This window comes from Apodemus sylvaticus, chromosome 10 (genome assembly GCF_947179515.1).
Source record: "Apodemus sylvaticus chromosome 10, mApoSyl1.1, whole genome shotgun sequence".
Lineage (NCBI taxonomy): Eukaryota > Metazoa > Chordata > Mammalia > Rodentia > Muridae > Apodemus > Apodemus sylvaticus.
In genome coordinates, this window is record NC_067481.1 from 63268561 (window position 1) to 63278329 (window position 9769).

Here is a 9769-nt window from a genome sequence, read left to right on the forward strand (position 1 = left end):
CTGCCTAGGAAATTGTGGTACCGTCCATGATGGGCTGGGTCTTCCTATGCCAACTAACAAGACAAACACCCACAAATATGCCCACGGGCCAAAAGGATCTAGCCTTTTCCTTATTAAGACTCCCTTCCCAAATGATTTTAGGTTGGATCAAGTTGACTGTTAAAACTAACCAGCACTGATGCTGCTAGAGAGATGGCTCAGTGGTTAAGAACTGCTGGAGAGATGGCTGCTCTTCCAGGGACCTGGGTTATAATTCCCAGCACCCACAAGGTGGTAGTTCATGGCTCCAGAGAATCTGATGCCCTTTATGGCACCAAGTGGTATACAGACACCATGCAAGATAAAACAACCATATAAAACACAAAATAAACCTAACCAGTACGTATTATATCATGAGTGGAAGTAGAAACCCTCTAGTTTTTTTTTAATTCGTTTTTTGTTTGTTTGGTTTCTCTTTGTATTTCTGCTGTCTTGGAACACACTCTATAGATAAGGCTGGTCTTGAACTCAGAGATCCCTCTGTGTCTGTCTTCTGAGTGCTGGGATTAAAGGCATATGTCACCACCCCGTGGCTTGAAACCCTCTAGTTATACCCAGTGGAATTGGTGACATGTTTACTGTGAAGTTAGCTGTTGGATTACTTCTGTTTCTTCTAATTTGTTTTTCCCCTTTCTTGCCTTATCTTGGATTGCATATATGTTGTTATAAGTGAGTATTAATTTATTCATTAGCTTTATAAAAGATTTATGTATATATGTCTGTATGAGCATATGCTGCATGTGTGTAGATGCCTTCAGAGCCCAGAGAAAGGCCTCAGATTCACTGAAGTGGGAGCTAGCTGTGAGCACCCGATTTGTTGGACCTGAACTCAGGACCCTTGGAAGAGCAGGAAGCATTCCTTAAACCTGAGCTATCTTTCCTGTATGTTTTATCTTTGGTTGGGGGTTTAAGATTTATTTTCTTTTTAGTTATGTGTATGTCTGTGAGTGCAGGTACTCAAAGGGTCAGGCATGGGGGCCAGGAATCCAAATTAGGTCCTCTGCAAGAGCAGTTCACACTATTAGTCACTGAGTCTCCTCTCCACCCAGCCCTCTTCTGTTTTTCTGATCAGGGTCTTATGTAGCCCAGGCTGTCCTCAAAATCTTTATAGCTAAAGATGATTTTGAGCTTCTGATGAGATTACAGGCATGGTTTACCATGCCCGGCTTCCCCTTACTAGTGAATCAATAACAGTCACCCTTTCAATTTCAGTAACTATTGGAGGATAAACACCAAAGGACAGTATGGGGTATTCTTGGATTTTAGTAAAAAGATTAGGAGTGGGAGGGAAGGGAGGTAGATGAGAATAAAGAATAATTATTAGCTCAATGGTGTAAAGAAAACAAAATAAGTGGGTGAAATGACTGGGAGGGGAAGCTGGGATACTATTGGGATGCACAGATTTTAGAGAATGTTCCACCTATGGAAGGTTATAATTCAGAAGTAAGAAGCATCAGGTATAGTGACATGCACCTTTATTTTTATTATTTATTTATCTGGGTTTTTCAAGATAGGGTTTTTCTGTGTAGCCCTGGCTGTCCTAGAACTTGCATTGTAGATCAGATCTGCAGGTGACACAGACCTTTAATATCAACACTTTGGAAGGCAGGGGCAGGGGCAGGGCCAGAGGCAGGCAGATCTCTGTGAGGCCAGTGTAGTCTACTCAGTGAGTTCCAGCCAGAGCTATACAGTGAAAAGAAATAAAAAATGAAAAGGACCAGGGTAAGAGAAAGAAAGGTAAAGAAGTATGAGAGGGAGGGGCCTGTGAGATGGGCCTGAAGGGTAAAGAATGACTCATAGAAAACTGGATGGAGAAATGAGCGCCGTACGACCCACTTAAGCAATATACAAGAGAAAGTAAAACCGACATGGGATTTATGTATGAGTGGAACCTCCGTAATAGAAAGCAGGAAATGAAGAGAACCCTTACATTGCTGGCAATGACGGAAGTTAGAGACAAAAACGAAGTTAAGACCTCACAGAATCCAAGGCCCAAGCATAAGGCAGGCCAGAGACAAGCCCAGATAAGCTGGGGCCTTCTTAAGGTTGTTAGAATAGCAGGATGATCCACCCAAGGTCGTTAAAACATTCCAGAAACTAGCAGGCCATAAAGATAAGAAAATAGCCTAAACAACCTCCACTGAGTCTTGGGCCATCTGGACTCCCTCCCCTCACCCTCTCTTCTCTTATGTAGTTTAATGTTAACCAGACCCTCCGCTAAAAAAGATAAGTCTCTCACTCCCCTACATTGCTGACTGATGTAATTGTATGCCAATTCCTCCCTCAATGTATGAATTGACCAATCATGTAAAAGTGCGGAACCCCCTTGCCTTTTCCCACATAAACCCCTAGCTTTCGAGCCTCAGCGCGGACCCCTTTGTCTCTTGCACGAGACATGTCGGCCGGAGCTCCGCCATTAAACTGCCTCATGTTTTTGCATCAAGCCGGTCGCTCGCGTTTCCTTGGGTGTGCGCCGACCCGAGACTCGAGTGGGTGTCCCTCCCCCCCCCCCTTCTGGGGTCCTACAGCACAGACTTGCTGAGTTGAAAGGGAGTGTCCTCTCAGATCCCTCTGGATCTAGTAGGTCCCATGTGGTGCTATGGGGAGGTATGTATGAGAGCCTTGGGCACTGCGGCCTCAGTGTTATTGGAATTCTGCAATGTGTTATGTAAGCCCTTTCCTGGTAGTTCCTGCAGCCCCTGTGCCCCATGGTCTCTTCAGGTCCTGCATGTCTATGTATGAGAGGGGTGTTGACATATATTTGTGCTACTTTATTAGTTTCCACCCTAATTCCTTCCACTACCACCCCAAACACTAGGTAGGAAAGAAGGTTAGAGGAGAAATGGGGCATAACCTCTTTAGAATACTTCCTGCTGATTAGGGTCATTGAGTTTCTTGGGGCAAGTCCAATCTTCATAGTCAGGATATCCGATTTCTTTTTTTTTTTTTTTTTTCATCTTTTTGCTCATGACCACTTGACAAACTGCAGCAACAATGACCAGTGCAGTGCAGTGCAGTGCAGCACAGCTCACAATGCAGCAGCAGCCACAGCCACAGCCACAGCCACAGCCACAGCCACAGCCACAGCCACAGCCACAGCCACAGCCACAACAGCAGCCATCACTACCTTCTCAGAGTTTGCTTGGCCCCTCTCAGGGCTCTGGCATTTATACCCTCTGAAAAGTTCCCAGAATTCCAAACATAAACTATTTGAACCTGGGCAAAAATCCCACCTCTCCTAGAGCACAAGACAAAGCATAATCACCTGCTGTGAAGCAGCCTCTTACACTACACCTGGGATTAAAACAAAAACATATTCACATAGCATAACTGGGTTTTTTAAGAAACAAGTTTTCACTTCAGAGAGGTCTCTTGTACTTTCTCGCTGTAGATCCTGTTTCTTGCATTTTCTGCTCAACCCTCCTGGGTAGCTGTATTTGGCAGGTCAGTATTATGCCCATAACCAGATATTTTCAGTTCTTCCTTTCCCAAATATAACTCCTTTGTTTCCTTCTTGTATCGGTCTAGCTTCTGTTATTATAATGAGTGGGAGTGGAGAGCACAGCCACCCTTGCCTTGGTCCCAGTCGTAGTAGAAATGCTTTCAGGCTTCCCTCCATTCACTGTGATGTTGGCTACAGTGTTGTCTTGTGTGGGCCTCTGCTGCGCTGCATCGTCCTCTCCACTCCCACTTTTTTTTGGGGGGGGGAGTGGATCAATGCTGGGTTTTACCACAGCTTTTCAGTATCTTTTCAGTATCTATGTGATGTCCGCCCTTGAATCCTTTTATGTGATATATTATATTTATTGATTTGTGGATGTTGAGCCATTTCTGGAACTTGATTTTAGTGAACAATCTTTTGATGAGTTCTTAAATTTGGTTTGCAATTTTTTTTGCTAATAATTTTTATGTTTTTCATCAGGGAGATCGTTTTATGCTCTTCCTCCCTCCCTCCCTCTCCCCTCCTTCTTCCTCTCCCCCTCCTCTGTGTGTGCAAGCACCTATGTGTATTAGAGAGAGAGAGAGACAGAGAGAGAGACAGAGAGACAGAGAGACATGTTTGTGTGTGTTTACCTAATTTTGAAACCACTATAATACTGGTTTTGTAAAAAGAATTGGACAGTGTTCATTTCTTTTCTACTTTATGGGATAGTTTAAGAAGCTGTGGTATTAGTTCTTTGAGGGTCATGTAGAATTTACTAGTGATTCCCTATGGGCCTGGACTGGTTGGTACCACTTTCCAGGTGCTGTAGGTATGCAGCCTGGAGAAGGCAGGGTAAAGTCCCAAGCCTGAGTCCTTAGCCCATGTTTCCCTTTGGGACATCAGAATCTGTCTGCTACACACCAGACTGAAAGCAGGGTCTGGGACGAGTGCTGTGGTCCCTGGGCTGCAGCAGTGTACCACCTGGACAGGAATTCAGGAATGGGGATCCTCCATCCATCTTTCCCCCTTGGGGCATCTGCATGCCAGGAAGGAAGAGGAATGCAAAGCCCAAGAGGAACAGGATCCGGTCTGATTGGGTGAGGAGGAAGAAGAGAGAGACCTTCTTCAGGAATCTTAATGTCGCAGTTCATCTAGGCGAAGGCCTTCCCGGTGGTAAGCTTTAATGAAGCAGCTCTCTGAGGCAATCTTAGCTTGTTCAGATAGCTTTATTGAGGGTTGATGTGGATACACACACTTTATTCAGGGTGAACCAGGGATTATATATTTGTGGGGGGAAGGCTATGAGAATATGTGTGAAGGGAAGATCATTAACTGAAGGCTAAGGCTATCTAGACACCTCATTAGCATGGAGAGGAACTCTGGGGGCTGTGACTGAGTGACTGTGATCTTCTCAGTTGATGGTCTCAGAACAGGAAAGAGGATGCGGGAGGGGGCAGCTCCACTCCTACGTCTCAGATCTCAGCTTCCTGGGGTTTGAGCACACCCCGTAATGTCCTACAGGCTTCTTGTTTGCTTTTTAATTATCCCTTTTGTGTATTTGGTTCAGCGAGCTCCAATTTCAATTTTTGAATTATTTCTTTCATCCTGGCTTGATTGTAGTAGGCAATTTGTATTGAGAAATTCACTGATTCTTTTAAACTTTCAAATGTAGCAGAATCTGTCTGCGTTTACTTATTTATTGTTGTGTATGTGTATGCATGCATATAAGCATGCTGTGTGTGGCCTGCCAGTAGAGGTCAGTGAAAACTTGTGAAGTTAGTGATCTCTTGTCGCCTTTAAATGGGTTTCAGGGTCCAGCTCCAGTGGCCAGCTTGCATGCCAGGTAACTTTACCTACTGGTAAATTTATTTTTTGTGTGTTGAGGATTCTTTATACTAATTTCTAGAGTGGCTTCACCAATTGGCACTCCCACTAACAGTGAACAAGGGTTCCTCTTTCTCTAAGACCTGGATAGCATCTGTTGTCAAGTTGTTTTACTGGTCTTAGCCATTCTGGCAGAGATGAGGGGAACTCTCAAAGTCGCTGTTTAGATTTGCATTTCTCTAATGGCTAAGCATGATGAACATTTGACTTATTTCTTGGCCATTTTTATTTCTTCAATTGAGAATTCTCCATGCTGATCCGTCCCTAGCCCACTTTAAAAATGTGATCTTTGTCTCTTTGACTCTTGTTGTTGTTGATTTCCTGGCATATTCTGGACGTTCACCCTCTGTCAGATATGCAGCTGTCAAAGACTCTCTCCTACTGCGGGTTCTCCTTCCCCTGGTGCTTCCCCAGCCGCACAGAAACGTTTTAGTTTTATGAGTCCCCACTGCCAGTTGTTGGTCTTAAACCTGGGCACATAGAGTCCTATCCAGAAAGTCCTTTCCTATACCTAAATCTTGTAGAGTTCTGTCCATGTTTTGTTTTCCTACTAATTTTAGCACTTCAGGTTTCAATTTGATGTGTCTGTTCCACATGGGGCTAATTTTTTGTCTATGTGTAGACACGATGGTAATTTCATTCTCTTTTTCCAGCATCATTTGTCAAACGAAGATGCTGTCATTTTTCCAGTGTGTGGTTTCTGCATCTGTCAAACGCCAGATGGCTGTAGTTAACGAATATTCATATCTGGGTCTTCTATTTTGTTCCATGGGTCTATATAGTCTCGTTTATGCCAGTAGCACAATTGCATTCAGTGACTGTAGCTCTGGAATATATCTTGAAGTCCGGAATGGCAATTCCTTGAGTATCATTGTTTTTGCTCAACATTGCTTTGGCTATTTGCAATCTTTTCTGGTTCCTGTGAATTTTAGGACTTCTTTTTCCTTGTTCTGTGAAGAATGGTGTGGATATTTTGGGTTGGATTGAATGTATAAAATGTTCCTGGTAGGATGGTCATTTTTACAATATTAATTCTACAAATGCATAAACCTGGGATGCCTTTCCATTTTCAAGCGTCTTTCTTCTCAGTCTCTTCCTTCAGAGATTTGGAGTTTTGGAGTTTTTACAGTAAGGCCTTTGACCCCCTGGGTTAGGTTTCTCCCAAGACATTTTATCATCTTTGCTGCCACCATAAATGGGTATATGTCCCTGATCACTTTCTCAGTGTATTTGTTGTGAGTGAATAGAAAGGCTACTGATTTTTGCAAGTTGGTTTTGTACTCTGCCACTTTAATGTTATTTCCAAAACTTGTCTGGTGGAGGTGTTTGGAGTCTTTTATGTATAGTGTCATATTTCCTGTAAATAGGGATAGTTTGGCTTCTTCTTTTCCTATTTGTATCCATTTAATTTCTCTCTCATGCTGTATTGCTCCAGTTAGTGCTTCAAATACTATATTGAAAAGAAATGGGGACAGGAAGAGTGGACAGCTCTGCTGCATTCCCGGTTTGAGTAGGATTAAGTTTTTCTCCATTAAGGAAAACATTCATCTGTTACATACAGGCTTTGCTATGCTGCGACGTGTTCCCTTCAGCCCTCCCTCTCAGACTTTAACAGGAAAGTATGGGAAATTTTGACAAAGGGTTTTTATGCATTTATTGGAATGATCATATAATTTTTGTCTGCATCTATTGAGGTGAACTTTTTTTTTTTTAAAGATGATCATGTGATTTTTGGCTTTTTGTTACTGTTTCAATCTCATTTGTTATTTGTTGTTGATCTCCTCTTGGTTTAACTTTGATAGTTTGAATTAATTAGGAAATTCATCCATTTCTTTTAGACTTCCCAGCTTAATGGGGCATAGGTTTTTAAAGCATTTGTTTGGTGTCTGTTGTAATGTTCATGTTGTAATGTCCCTGTTCGTTCCTGATTCTCTCAGTTTGGGTCATCTCTTTGTTAGTTGGTCTGTCAATCTAGTTTGTCTTTCCAAAGAGCCAGCTCTTAGAGCTATTGATTTTTTCTATTATTTTCTTTGTTTCTATTTTATTAATTTCTGCTTTGATATTTTTTATTATTCTTTCTTGCTGTCTATTGGATTTAAGTTTGGTTTGTTCTCATTTTTTCCCGCAAATTCTTGAATTGCCGTGTTAAGTAATTTATGTGTGCTCTGTTTGTTTATTGTGTAGGCACTTAAGGCTGTAAACTTTCCTCTTGGGACTGCTTTTAATGTGTTTTGAAGGTCTGTTGTGGTGTGTTTTCATTTTATTTAGCCCCAGAAATATTTTGATTTCTTTTTTTGATTTCTTCTTTAAACCACCCATAATTCAGTAATGAGTTGTTTGATATCTGTAAGTTTATACACTTACAAGAGTTTTTTGTTTTGTTTTGTTAGGGGTTTTATTGCATAATGGTTAGATAGTATATGTGGGGCTTATTTAAAATTTTCTGTATTTGTTGAAGTTTTCTTTGTGTCTATTTTAGAGAGGCTTCTGTGTGCTGCTGAGTAAATGTATATTCTGTAGTGCTTGGGTAGAATATTGTGTGGATTTCTGTCAGGTCCATTCGATGTAGGATATCCTTTAATTCTGAGGTTTCTGTTTATTTTTTGTTCACTTGACCTATTAGAGAAGGTAGGGTGTTGAAATCAGCTATTGTTGAGTTTGTGTTTATCTGTGCCTTTAATTCCATGGTATGCTTTTTTTTTAAATAAAATGTGGTGCACCAGAATTTCATGCATTATATATTTAGCACTGTAACATTTCCCGGTTGATTTCTTGAAACACACTTGTCTCTTTTTAGTGTAGTTTGAGGTCTACTTCGTTGGGTGTTAGAATGAAAACACCTGCTTGCTTCCTGATCCCATTTGCTGAGAATACTTTTCATTCTTTCTCTTTACGGTGGTGCTGATCTTTAAAACTAATGTGTGGTTTCTGTACACAACAAATAGATGGGTTTTGTTTCTTAGTAAATTCAGCAAGGTTGTTCCTTTTGATGGGAGAGTTGGACGGTGCATATTTAAAGTCATTATTGAAAGGTGTGTGTCGATTATAGTGTTTCCTGGCTTGGGTTCGTAGTCATTCTTCACATTTCACTAACTATAGCTCCACTTGCTTTCTCTCTAGAGTCTCTCAGCTCTGCTCATTCCTCTCTTTAAAGTATCACTTTAATGGTTTTTGCTCAATATGATTTTTTAGGCTGTTTATATGAAGGAAAGTTTTTCTTTTTCTTTCAGTTGCAGCAGATACTTCTCTGAAGTGGTGGGAATCAAACTGAGAGGTTAAAACATGTCAGGTAAGCTATCCTCTGAATACAATCTAAAATTCCTGATGGACTATGATTTTATTTATTTATTTTTTTGTAGGCCAATGTTTTTTCCTAAAACATATCTCTCCTTAACCAGTGTTTTATTCTGTGAAGATATTACTTATGTGGGGTTGGGTTTTTTTTTTGTTTGTTTTGTTTTTTGTGATTCTCTTATAAAGACAATTGGTTTCAATTACTATGTGTTCTAGGTAGTTTTATGTCAACTCAACAGAAGCTAGAGTTATCAGAGAGGAGGGAACCTCAATTGAGAAAATATCTTCAAAAAATAGGGCCATAGGCAAGCCTGTAGGGAGTTTTCTTAGTTAATGATAGATATGGAGGAGGGTCTAGCCCATTGTGTGTGGGGTCATCCTGGGCTGGTGTCTGGATTTTATGAGAAAGCAGGCTGAGCAAGCCCTCACTGATTTTTATGATGAACTGTTACATGGAACTGTGAATGAAGTTAACCCTCTCCTGCCCAGTTGCTTTTGGACATGGTGTTTCATCATAGCAATAGGAACCCTAACTAATTCACCAAGTTATAAGGTTATTGACAGATAATTTTGATTTTATTCTTGTAGACATTAAAGAGTAGGAAATAAAACACACAAATTACATCCTCATCAACTTTAAATTGGGAGTAAAAGGCTGGTAATGTGGCACCAGTGTGAAGGGTACTTGCCTAGCATGCATGAAGCCCTGGGTTTGATCCCTAGACCCTCAGAGATGAGGTATGGTCATGTGTACCTGTAACCTCAGCATTCAGGGGGTGGATACAGAAGTTGGGTCAGTCTTAGCTACAGAGTGAGTCTGAGGTCAACCTAGGCAAAATGAGACCTCCTCTAAGTTGTATCTGCCCCAAACACACACACACATACACACACACACACACACACACACACAGAGAGAGAGAGAGAGAGAGAGAGAGAGAGAAGAGAGAGAGAGAGAGAGAGAGAGAGAGAGACTAACAAAAAAGGTAAACAAGTAACTGCTCACTGACAGATATAGTGATACATTCTTTCAAGTACAGCAGGTAGTGGGGTGGAAAGTTTCTGATGAAAGTTCCTGGCAGGTGAGGGAGTATGAGATTTGGGGTGTGATGGGAAGCACTTTAGGAAGGG